At 26.1% G+C, this 9863-nt stretch overlaps 1 protein-coding gene across 1 annotated transcript in view; it reads right to left on the bottom strand.

Moving 5' to 3' along the window:
* LOC117181718 (kinesin-like protein CG14535) overlaps positions 1-5834 on the bottom strand; it is a 223153-nt gene extending 217319 nt beyond the window's left edge. The window contains exon 1 of the mRNA XM_033374662.1: positions 5765-5834. The gene's annotated coding sequence lies outside the window, so the exon portion shown is untranslated. The remainder of the gene's footprint in view (positions 1-5764) is intronic.
* Positions 5835-9863: the final 4029 nt, after the last annotated feature.

The following is a 9863-nucleotide window of genomic DNA, read 5'->3' as shown; positions in this document are numbered from 1 at the left end:
GAGCATAAAAGCCAGCGAAACGAAGTCACACACTGCTTGAAATTCATCAGACATGGTAGCATTCTAATTACTCACTTCCGGAATGTACATTCAGATTTCAGAAGATGGTTATCCGAATAAAATTGAAAGACTAGGTATAATGGTATTCAGAAAATTCTAATCTGGGCGACAAATGTGGTGTTTTGAATTAATTATTTTATGAAAGAAAATTCAAAAAAACTTGAATAGTCTCGCGTCGGATAGTAAAAAAGTTATTACTAAGGACCTGAAAAAAAGTCTGACTTTTATTGTGTATAAATTTATTGACTATTTAAAATAATTAGAGGCTAGAGGTAATACTTCATTTTCCAAATTTCCTGACTTTTCCACCATTTTTTTCTGAAACATTTTTTTTGTAACATTTTTAATATAGAATCATTTATAAAAGGAATGAAACAATTAAAAATTGACAATTTACGTATTTTAGATAAAAATATGACTTTTTGCCATAGAATTTCAAGTTTCTACCCAGCGGGCGAATTTTCTGTACACCAGTTTTAATTTGAACCTAAAAAGATCCATTCTTAACAAAAAAATGTAATTTATAAGAAAATGGTTGTTTTTGAACAAAATTGATAAATTTTCAATTCGAAATTGAGAAAAATTTAAACTTGGCGGTGAATGTCGTGTTTTAATTTAATCATTTAATGAAAGTTGATTCCAAATAAGTTGAATAGTCCGGCCTCGGCTAATAAGAAAGTAATTGTTAAGATAACCTGACAAAAAAACCTCAGTTTTATTATGCACACCTTTATTGAATATTTAAAATAATTATAGGTTGCCTGAAAATCTAAATTTTCAAAATTCCCTAATTTTTTCCTCTTTTTTGTCCCACCAATTTTTTATTTTTCCTGACCATTTACATTTAAAGATCATGATTTTATTCTTGTAACATTTTTAAAGTAGAATCTTTTATAAACGGAAAGGAATAATTTTGAATTAGAAATTAAATAATTTATTTAATAAAAAAATTATTTTAATACCATAAAATATGAAATTAATATCGAAAAGGACGAATTTTCGACAAAACTGTTTTAATTTGGACTACAAAAGATGACCTTTTAACACAAAATTTAATTTGTAAGAAAATGGAGGAATTTCTAACCAAAGTGTTAAATTTTAAATCCACAATGATAATGTTTCATCCAATGTTCAAATTTTTTAACAATAAATAAACTTCAATAAAAACTTCAAAAAAGCATTAACATTTCCATCTTTTCAACAAAACACTTGAATCTTTTACAAAATAATAAAATTTTCAACAAAATATTTAAAGTTTTGACTAAATACTGCAATTTTCTACTAGCAATGATATATTTTTAAATGCTTAAATTTTCAAAAAAAAAAAAAAGATTGAAATTTAACCAAAAACAATCATTTAAATTAAATTTATTTATTTTTAATAACTAATTTAAATTTTTATTTTAAATAAATTAAATAAATTAAATAAATTTTTAATTTATTTTTAATAACATTTTTCACTTTGAACAAATAGTTGAGTTTTAACCTAAAAGACAGTAATTTTCAATAAAGATAAGAATTCTTAATGAAAAATATAATTGTTGCAATTTTAACGAAAAAAGCCACCAACAAAATTTTTTAATTTATTTTAACAAAATAGTTGAATTTTCATCCAACAAAGATGGATTTTAAACCAAAATGTCAATTTTTGAAAGAAATTAATTAAAATCTAAAATGATAAATCTTCAACTGGAATAGTTCCATTTTAACTTTAAAAAATAAATTTTCAATAAAAAAACACGTAATTTTTAATAAAAAAGGTGAATTTTAAACTGATATAATAAATCTTCAACTAAAATAGTTAAAATTTCACATGAAAAAATTAATTTCGCAATAAAAAAAAATCGTTTTTAATCACAGAGAAGAATTTTCAAGTGAAATAATGAATCTTGAATTGGAATAGTTAAATTTTCACTTTAAAAAATTTTATTTTCAACAAAAAAACTTATTTTCAATCAAAGAGATGAATTTTCAACTAAAATGATAAATAATAATAAAAAAATACTTCGACAAATTGGTTCAACCTTCAACCAAGTAATTGAATCTTCACAGAAAAGAGAAGAATTCTCAACGAAGAATGTAATAGTTCATACGATAACAAAAAAGACCTTCATTTAAAATTAAAAAAAAAACAATTAAATTCAACAATAAGAGACAACTTTTTAAACAAAGTAGTGGAATCCTCTACCTAAGAAGAATTATTTTCCACCAACTTTTCTAACTGCAACATATTTTCAAAAATTTTTTACCGAGAAGACAAATTTCAGAGAAACTAATTGAATTCTCTACCAAAAAAGATTTTAATTTCAGTTTTAACACTCGAATATGAATTTTCAACCCAAAAATAAGAATTTTCAGCACAAAAGATGGGTTTTCAATCAAATAGGATATCATTTGAACAAAATTTGTTTAATTTGCAACTAAATAATAAAATTGATTACTAAAAATATAATCGCCAGAAAGAATCAACTAAAACAAAAGAAATATAAATACAGGGCAAATAAATTATCAACAACATTTTTTTTAAACCCCACACTTTTCTCTTTCTCTGAACAATACAATTCCCTGATTTTTTCCCCGACTTATCTTATTCCAATATTCGAAATAAGTTGGACAATCCAAGCTAGGACTGGATTTATAAAATTATCTAGATGATGTGGGGAAAAATCGTAATCTACGGTTTATCGTATTAAAGTGTTTACTTTTTGTTGCCATTGTGTATTCAAAATAAATAACAAGAGCGTGCACATTTCCCATCATTTCACCTCATTTCATTAGCGAATCATCAATATTTCACTGACATAATAAATCAGAATTTAAATACTCTCCATTATTATATGGGCATTATTGTTTGGATTTTAACGATTGGATTTGTGATCGCAATAATTAAATTATATAAAATAATATTTCAATCTCCGTCGTTCTTTCAAGACGACCGCATAACTTCGTTTTAAAAATTGCCTGATTTTTACTTGACGGATTTTTCATATTCTACAGTAAAATGATGAAAGCAGTGGGAAAGTTCATTTAATAAATGTAAATAAATTTATCCATTTAAAGCTGACGTATCCCACCGCTGCCACCTGCTATAATAAAAAAAAGAAAAGCAGTAAGAAAGATAATTTTTTATATCTAAATAAATATATTAGTTTAAAATTGATATATCTCACTGCTGTCACCAGTCACAGTAAATTTATAACAGCGTTGGGAAACGTAATCTTTTATATGTAAATAAATTTATTACTTTAAAATTGATCTATCCCACCGCTGTCACAGTTGCAGTAAACAGATGACAGCGGTGGGATAGATCAGTTTTAAGTTAATAAATTAATATAGAGGCGTAAAATGCGTTGTTAAAAAATGAGATACTACTTATTATATTATTGGATTATTTAATAGTTATTGTAAAAAATTGTTTTGCCGAAGATTACTTCTCCTCATCCGCTTTTATCTTTTTTAAGTCTTAGAGTAAATTTAAAAATAATGTCAGATTCCCTCTCGTATTCGAAATTCTTTTTGAGACCTCTATTTCTAGGGATAAGAGCTTCCACTTAGTCCACTTGAAAAGTTCATTGGTAGGATTTTATTTGTTCTCCACTTTCATCTCAGGGTCTCCTCTTGTTTAAGGAAGTTTTTCGGTGGGAACTACCACCAGTGGTCGCGGTTCATTTCGCTGACTGGTCATCGTCCCCCTCGGAAATGAAATCCATGAATCTAGAGTTCTAAGAAACCAATATTCCCTTCGCAATGTACCGTAAAATCGCTTTTTTAGGGGAAAAATTCATGGGAATTTAACATTTTATAGCTTAAACCTAATGTAGGATTTACTTTTTGAATTACTTTGATACCTAGAAGTTATTTTTTATATATACAATATTATTCTGCCGATTATACTTTTGGTGGATTTCACAGATAAAGATGCTGAATTGATTATATTTATAACAAAATAGTTGTATTCTCTAATTAGAAAGACAAATTTTTTTTTAAGAGAGTTGAATTTCCAACCAAGAAAGCTGAATTCAAATTCAAAAGAATGCGTTATCTGTCCAAATATACGAATTTTCAACAGAACAGTTGCATTTTCGACAAAAAATTTAAATTTACAACAAGCAGTTGAATTTGAGATCAAAAAGAATTAATTATGAATACAAAATATAATAGTTAATATTTTGACAGAAACAAAAATTTAAATTTACATAAAAAGCAGTTGAATTCAACATAAGAAAGATAAATTCCCAAAGAAAAACGTAATCGTTGACATGCAATCGACAAAATATTTTTATTTTAAATAAAAATTTTGACTTCAATAAAACAAGACGACTTCACAAAAATTTATTTGAATCCTTAAACAAAACAAATAAATTTTCATCAAACAAAGACAAATTATCAACCACGAAAGATTTTTCAATCAAGAAAAAAAATCTGTTAAATTGTCAAGCCAAGAATTCGAATTCTCTACAAAAAAATTAAATTTTCTATCAAAATAATAATAATAGAATTTTCAACCTAAAAAGACGAATTTTGAACAACACAGTTAAATTTTCTTATCCATAAGATCATTTATATTTGTATTTATTTCTTTAATTTATTAGTTAAAATATACATTTTCCATAAAAAAATTTCTCTTGACCAAATGGTTGAGTTTTCAACTAAATTCGAAACTAAAAATAAAATAATCACATTTCCAGTTCAAGAAAAATAATTTTAACCTGAAAAAATGAATTTTCAACAAAACAATTAAACTTTTTACTAAAAATGAATCTTAGGTAGATTTTCAGCCAATTACGTGAATTATTAATTAAAATTGATCAATTGTCAACAAAAAATGGAATAGTTAAATTTTAAGTTAAAATAAATTAATTCCAAACGATAAACCAACGTATTTTTAACATAAGAGTTCAATTACCAATCAATAAAATAAGTTTCTAAAACAAATAAGTTAAACTTAAAAACTGTCAAATAAAAGGTATCAATTTTCAGTAAAATAATTAAACCTTGAACAACAGAGACCACATTTTAACTAAAATTATGAACCTTAAACTGGAATAATTAACTTTGCAAAAACAAAATTTGGGTAAAAAAGTTTTATTTTCCACCAATAAATCAACCTCCAAAAGAATTTTTAAGAATTGAGTTTAACCTGTACCCGAGTAGTTGAATTTTCAATTTAAGAAAAGGTAATTTTCAATGAAATAGTTAAACTTTTGACCAAAGAGAAGAATTTTCAACTAAAATCGATCAATTTTCATCAAAAAATGGAATAGCTAACTATTTATTATAAAAAAATATAATAATTAAAAACGACAAACAAACGAATTTTCAACAAAATATTTTAATCTTTAAATGATAAAATGAATTTTTCATGAATTAGTTTTATTTTCAACCGAATAATTGAATTTTTGATAAAAAGAGAGGTGTTTACAACAAAATAGTTGAATTCTTTATAAAATTATGAAATTTGCAACCACATGCTAGAATTTATAACCAAGAAATATTAATTCTGAAATAGGGAAAGAATGTGAAGTCTGCTTTTTTTCTTTCGCTTCCAGACGAGAAAAAAGTATCTTTTTTCACAAAACATTTTTCAACTTTTTTTTTTAACAATTCTTTTTCAGAAAAAAAAACATTTGAAAATACATCTCACTGATACGGAAATATTTATACTACGAGGTCTATTTTGAAATTCAAGAAAAATAACTCTTACCTTTCCAACGCCAGACAACTCTTTAACGCCTATCCTCCTTAAAAGTGCTGGAGGAGCTGGAGGAGGAGATTTCAGGAGAAGAGCTGCATAGCCATTTGGAAAAAAGGGCTGTTCGTCGGGTCCTACATTTTCGTCGCCCGATCTTCGCCTTCTGTGTGGACTCGAAGACAGATTTAGTTTTTGAGCAGCTCTGAAAAAAGTGTACAAAAATAATATTGAAAACAATTAAATAGTACATTTACGAATAAATAATTCTTCAGTTTAATATTATTTTTGCTTAAAAAAAAATTATTTAAAAGAAACAGTTCCCTTAATTCATTTAAATTTACATTAATTAAATTAACATTCTTTAACTAAATTTTAATTCAGTTAATTAAATTAATTTAATTTTATATAGTAATTTAAACTGTAAAATTTTGCTTCTGGGAGTTTAGGATCTTCTATTTTGAAAATTGTACATTAACTCTCTATTTTAAAATTATTTAAATGTGATAATTTATTGGCCAAGAAATAATAGGTTAGATAAATATTAAAGTTAATTTTTAATACTTTAAAATATTGAGATAGAAAAATCAAATTTTCTTTAATTTTGCTTCTACGTGTTTAAGATCTTCTGTTTTGAGAAATTTGAAGAAAATTAACCTTCAATTTTGTATACATGGAAAGTTTTATTATTAATGAATAAAGTATAATAGATTATGTAAACGTTAAACTTGATTTTAAATATTTTCAGAATACTAAGTTGAAAAATTTGTGATGTTTCTTAAACCTCGCTTTTGAGTGTCTGTTTTCAAATTTGTTGTTAGGAATTTTCCATTTAATAAAATTATGATAATTTATAAAGTAGCGAATAATTTAAATGAAATTTAAATTAACCTTTTGATAGTTTCCAATTTTCAAGTTTTATATCTATAAATTTAGCTTAAGTTTTGTTTCTACATTTTTAAGATCTTCTTTTTTGAAAAATGTTGAAGAAATTCACCGTTAACTTCGAAATTATTACAATATTTGATATTCTACAAAATAAGGAATAATAGTTTAAATAAACTTTCAAGTTCATTTTTAATAATTTAAAAATATTATGTTAGAAAACTTTAAATTTCTCTTATATTTTCTGTTTTAATGAATTAAAAAATGTTCCAAATTATACAATTTTAAAGTTAAATTCCAGCTCAAAATTTGTTAAAAATGTTAAATTCCTTGTTTAAATCCGAAATTTTTAGTCTTTTCGAAAAATTTCCTGCTCAAATTCCCTGGTCCACTTCATAAATCAATTTTTTTCGAAAATACCTAGTTTCAACACAGAGTATTTTATTCTTCTGAAGCCTTTTAAAATTCTTAAAAAACTTCTAAATTTTTTTATTGAAATCTGCCAAAATCTATATTTTGTTTTTAAATTAGGCCGTGGGCTATCTCCAGCGAAATTTTGGTACAAAAAGTCGGACTTTGTCGGTAACACTTGTTTTAAATTATTTGAAACTATTTCGAATTTTTAATTAAATTTAAATTTTTTCAAATCTTCTAAATATCTCTTCAACTTACTCGAATTCTTTCTAAGAATGATAGATGTTCAATTGTTCTTTATACATCAAAATTCAAGAATTTAAGTAAAAATTAAATTTGGTTTAATACAATAATTAAAATTGTAAAGTTTTGTTTTTTCTGTCTAGTTTTGAATATTCAATTTATAATTACTGATTCTAAACGAAGAGTTATATATTTCTCAATATTAAGTAACTTTTTTTTCTAAATTGAACAATTTCAAATTTTATGGTTTAAAACTAAAATATTATAGAGTGAAATTATATTTGAAATTTAATAAAAGCCTTTAATTGTAAATATATTATTTAAGGAGTTGTTTAAAAATTATAAATAATTTATAAAGTTTCAATAGGGCGCTTACATTTGTTTAACTAATAAGACTTTCCAATTGAAATAGTTTAATTCTTAACGTTAAAATCTAGACATTCTAAAATTGTGAACTGATTCAGAATTGGCTTGTAGAATCAATTATTATTTACTTTTTAAATCTTAAAGTAAAATTCAATTTAAAAAAAATCATTAATTAATTTATATTCACAGTTAATCAACTAAAATGTTTTTTATACAAAAATTTTCGATTTTAAACGCTTTTAATTTTTAATTGTTTGTTTTTAAAACTGCGTTTTACAATTCTTTAAATTGAAATGTATGCTTAAAAATTAAAAATCTAAAATGTAAAATTTTTAAAGCTAAAGGTTTTTGAATTGCGCATTCTAAACTGAGCGAAATCATAATTGAAAAATATCAAAATTGAACTAATTATTTAAAAAACGGTGAAAATCAAAGTTGCAAAGATTTTTTTTCTAAAAGCTTGTAAAATTTCCGGTCAAAAAATAAATTCACGGTCATTACCCGGGTTTTCCTGATCTCATAAAGTTTCTGGTCATTTCCCGGTCCAGCGGTTACCCTGAAATGATTGCAATTTTCAACTCATTTCATTATAAACCCATTCTCTGCCTCTTATAAAGCCTATCACAAAAAAATCCCTCACATCCTTTTTACCTCTGCAATGCAGAATTTAATACTAAACGCAAACGTGAAAAATCGAGCAAGTCCGTGCAGATCGCTGATAATCTCAATTCAGGCAGCACCGGGAGGAATTTATTCTCGAAACAGGGTAGTCTTGCACTATCGGAAAACCAATAACTTGCAAGAAGAAGATTCGAGCAGAAGAGTGAAAAATCGTGCGGTCGCTCGGGACGAACGAGTCGGAAAGTTGCGACTATTAAAAGCACATCCGTCTCAATCTCATTGCAGTCGATGCCGGGTAGAAGGGACCGGGGTAAAAAAAAGGATCGGGGTAAAAGGGGTAGCCCAAAGGGGTGGATGAAAGGGGTGGAACTCCGGAAGGTATGTGCCTCGGGGGTTACTCGGTGACATACTCAGCAGGGCGGGCCGGTAATCAGCGCAGGTAATGTGCCGGAACCGGGAATCGCGTTTAGGGGGTTGGTACTAGAAACTGGGATCGAAAGGTGGGGGTGACCCTGAGAGTCAACCCCCGGGTCTCGTTAACCCACGCTCTGTGAAATTGGAATCGCCGGAGTTTTAGGGGGGTTAAGGGTGCCGGGGGTGGGGGTTATTGTAAAATATAGGGGTGGGGGTATCGTGTCTAAAAAATAACAGTTAGGGGGTCATCTACACATTTTGTGAGGCAATTTGGCAATTCGAACTGTTAAAGAAATAGTGCATTTTTAATCAAGAAGATCAATTTTTTAACAAAAAGACTAATTTTCAATAGAATAGATAAATTTTTAACTAAAGAACATACATTTTGAGCAAAGAATGGAATGTTTAAGTTTGTAGTGAAAAAAGTAATTTAAAAAAAGGAGATTTTTCAACCAAATAATTTACTATTCAACAAAAGCAATTAATTTTTAACTAATTAAATTTGCAACGATGAGGATACATTTTCAACCAACATTTTTACAGATCCATAGAGTTCTATGAACTTTTAAATGTACTTTCTAAATAAAAAATAAAAATATAGTTTGAATTTGCTCTCCTAAAATGTTGTTTTTTCGTCATAACATAGTTCTGCCCTGTGACCCCTTTTCTACCTTAAAAAACGAATTGTAAAGAAAAAACATGAACTTTCAACAGAATAGTTATATTATTAACAAGAAAGGACACATTTTTAATAAAAATTAAATATTTTAATTTTTAGTTTAAAAAATTCATTTTCAATCCTAAAAACAAATTTAAAATAAAAATCATTCACTTTTCAACCAAATAAATAAACCTTCAATCATCAGGATAAAATTTCAACTAAACAGATTAATTTTTGACCTATAAAACATGTTTTCAACAAAATGCATGCATTTTTAGCCAAACAGTTTAATTTTCAAAGAAAAAAAAACAACATTTTTAAACAAAAATGGAGAGTTTAATTAGCAGTACGAAATTTAATTTTTAACAAACAAAAAATGAATTTTCAACAAAATAGTTCAATTTTAAGCTAATAAAAAATATTAAACCATAAAGATAAATTATCAACCAAGTACACTAATTTTCTTACAAAAAAGGGGAATTTTCAATAAAATACATGTATTTTTGCCAA

The sequence above is a fragment of the Belonocnema kinseyi genome, chromosome 10 (genome assembly GCF_010883055.1).
Source record: "Belonocnema kinseyi isolate 2016_QV_RU_SX_M_011 chromosome 10, B_treatae_v1, whole genome shotgun sequence".
Taxonomy (NCBI): Eukaryota; Metazoa; Arthropoda; class Insecta; order Hymenoptera; family Cynipidae; genus Belonocnema; species Belonocnema kinseyi.
The sequence above is the reverse complement of the archived record's forward strand: the minus strand, read 5'-3'. Positions and strand labels throughout refer to the sequence as shown.